The sequence below is a fragment of the Lissotriton helveticus genome, chromosome 2_1 (genome assembly GCF_964261635.1).
Source record: "Lissotriton helveticus chromosome 2_1, aLisHel1.1, whole genome shotgun sequence".
NCBI classification, from domain to species: Eukaryota; Metazoa; Chordata; class Amphibia; order Caudata; family Salamandridae; genus Lissotriton; species Lissotriton helveticus.
In genome coordinates this window covers 882,026,552-882,029,752 of record NC_136059.1, presented here as the reverse complement: position 1 = coordinate 882,029,752, position 3,201 = coordinate 882,026,552, and the positions used below count along the sequence as shown (strand labels likewise).

Genomic DNA, 3,201 nt, shown 5'->3' with positions numbered 1-3,201 from the left:
TTACCGATTCGGTAAATTTACCGATTCGGTAAAATACCGAATCGGTAAAATTACCGAATCGGTAAATCTAGATGTAGGTGGCACTTAAAATAGTGCCACAGGCCCTTGAGAATTCGCTATTTACCATGCAATATTATTACATGGTAAATAACGAATTCCTGTGTATATGCACATCTGTGCATGTACACCTGTGCCATGTGGCACACATACATGCCCTAAGCCACAATCAGGGGTGCAACAGGGTGTCAAAGGACACCCTTTCCCCCTTGACAAATCGGTAATTTTACCGAATCGGTATTTACAGATTCGGTAATTGACATTGATTCCTATGGGCCTCAAGGCCCATAGGAATCAATGGCAATTGCAGAATCAGTAAATACCGATTCGGTAAATACCAAATCCTACAGATTCTGTATTTTTTACCGAATTTTACCTACATTGGATTTACCGAATCATAAATACCGAATCGGTAAAATTCGGTATTTATGAATCGGTAGATCCAATTTACCTACATCTAGCCCTAAATCACTGATTGGTGAAGAAGGTAGGCTCAGACGTCACTTCAATGGCACACCCAAAGACACAACAAAAACTGAGGATCAAACCAAGAGTGAGAACAAGTGCACAATCAGCTTCTCAGGGAACCAGCAGAAGCAAAAAGGAAGACAACAGGGAAAATAAATCCACCTCAATCACCTACAAAGTCAGAAGGCCAACAAGAGTAGTTGAGAGGCAGCCAACAAAGGGCTTAACCAGCCAGCAAAACACCTAAGACCTAGAGGCAGAGGGAGCAAGCACAAACCCATAAAACCAAATATGGACCCAAGAGCAGAATAAGCCTGACAATTCCTATCATGTCGTGTTTGAGTGCTGGATCAAGTTATGTGGGATATGCCAGGATGGATAATCATAGAACCATGATCTTTTGCTGAAGGGCCCAATGGCATTGTGCATGTATATACACAAACATATTTCTGTAAAAATGTGTGTATTTCAAGGGCACATATGTAGGTTACATTTAATAATATTTAATGGACACTCTTAAAATGTGCCAAGTATTCATGGACAATTGAATATAAAGCTTATACTGAGATGTACACTTTCTTGCAGCACACTTGTAACCCTTATAAGGCATATTGTTTTACCATATAGGTTTCTAGTTGACACAAGATTTAGCATAGATGTGAATTTTATAGATGTGAATTTTTAGAATTTCATAAATGTGCTTTTTCTACTTAGATGTGCAATTTGTAGATGTGCATTTTTATAAATGTGTGCTTATAACAATTTAGATATAGTTGTGTACATCATACTTATTGAAATGTCTTGAATGATGAATAGGTCTCAAATAATCTCAAACACATAATTATCACACATTGACTATTGATGTCCTGCTAATCATATTTTAATTTCTCAGGACTGTTTGTAGACAATTTTGAATTGTTGGAATAGTACTGCAGGGTGTACTATCTCTGCCCCATTATCTAATTAGTAACACACATGAATGGATGAACGAGATTCCCACTGTCCCACTACTGTGGCGAAGTGTGGCTCAATGGTTAGAGCGGTAGACACTGATGCAGAGGTCTGGCCCGGGACCAGGGTTCAATTCCTGCCTTGGCGAGTCTTGGGCTCAATTTCCTCGGACCTGATAATTCTCGCCTTGGTGCCTATTCTAATCATGGGTCCCACTCTGCAACTCTGGGCAATAGCTTGCTTAATCTCCACAACGGCCCCAACAGCACTGGGATGCCTGGCTTCACCTTGGGGGTGCCCAGGAGTGGACATTTCACAGGGAAAAGCCAGGAAGGGTTCCACAGCGGTATACGTTACAGCGCCAGGAAACCCCGGTTGGGGTATCAGTGCGCTTTACAAGTACAAATTAATTTAATTTCATTTCATTTCATATCTAGTGAAACCACAGCCAAGGGAACTGGCTTGTCAGAATCAGGGGGGAAAGAAGTCCCTATTGAACTTGACTCTAGTCTGGCACTGTGAAGAGACATGAGAGGTGTAGGATAAGTGGAAGGCCCCTGGGCTGCCGGTGAAATACCACTACTCTTATTGTTTTTTCACTTACCCAGTGAGGCGGGGGCGAGCCCCTTGGGGTTCTCACTTCAGGCTCCAAGTACCTGGAACCTGCCGGGTGCGACCCTCTCTGGGGACAGTGGCAGGTGGGGAGTTTGACTGGGGCGGTACACCTGTCAAACGATAATGCAGGTGTCCTAAGGCGAGCTCAGGGAGGACATAAACCTCCTGCGGAACAGAAGGGCATAAGCTTGCTTGATCTTAATTTTCAGTATGAATACAGACCGTAAAAGCGGGGCCTCATGATCCTTCTGACTTTTAGGGTTTCAAGCAGGAGGTACAGAAAAGTTACCACAGCCTTGTGGCGGCCTAGCCTTCATAGCGCATCGCTTTTTGATCCAACGATGTCGGCTCTTCCTATCATTGTGAAGCAGAATTCACCAAGCGTTGGATTTTTCACCCACTAATAGGGAACGTGAGCTGGGTTTAGACCGTCGTGAGACAGGTTAGTTTTACCCTACTGATTATGTGTTGTTGCAATAGTAATCCTGCTCAGTACAAGAGGAACTGCAGGTTCAGACATTTGGTGTATGTGCCTGGCTGAGAAGCCAATGGGGTAAAGCTACCATCTGTGTGATTATGACTGAATGCCTCTAAGTCAGAATCCCCCTAAACCGTAACAATATCGCAGTGAGGTGGAGCCTCAGTTGGCCTGGGAAAGACGGCCTCTCTCGGGGGGCTGATGCATAGAGCTGCTCGCTTGGGTACCAGAGCGTGGACGGAAGGGTGCCTCCTCCATCGCCCTTAGTGCACCGCATGATCGTGAAGCACCCGGTGCTAAATCATTCGTAGACAAGCTGATTCTGGTTCAAGATTTCGTAAGCAGCAGAACAGCTACCTCGCTGCGATCTATCGAACGTCATCCTCTGAGCCAAGCTTTTATCTTTCTGTGCGTGGGCGCCCGCAGACACCCTCCTCCACCTCACCTAGGGGTGGGTCCCTGTGCCACCGGACAGCAGGTGGGATGCGGAGGGGACGACATGAACCTGCAAGAGGCTGCCTCCACCATGTGTCCTCCCATCCCTGCCCCACCCGGGTGCGGGGATGGGGCCACCATCCCTTGCAGGTCAGCAGGGTGACCAGATGGCCTGGGCCAGCCGGGCCCCATTCCCA

At 46.0% G+C, this 3,201-nt stretch overlaps 1 pseudogene; it reads left to right on the top strand.

Moving 5' to 3' along the window:
* Positions 1–1,877: 1,877 nt before the first annotated feature.
* Positions 1,878–2,968, top strand: LOC144820805 (28S ribosomal RNA; annotated as a pseudogene).
* The last annotated feature ends 233 nt before the right edge of the window (positions 2,969–3,201 follow it).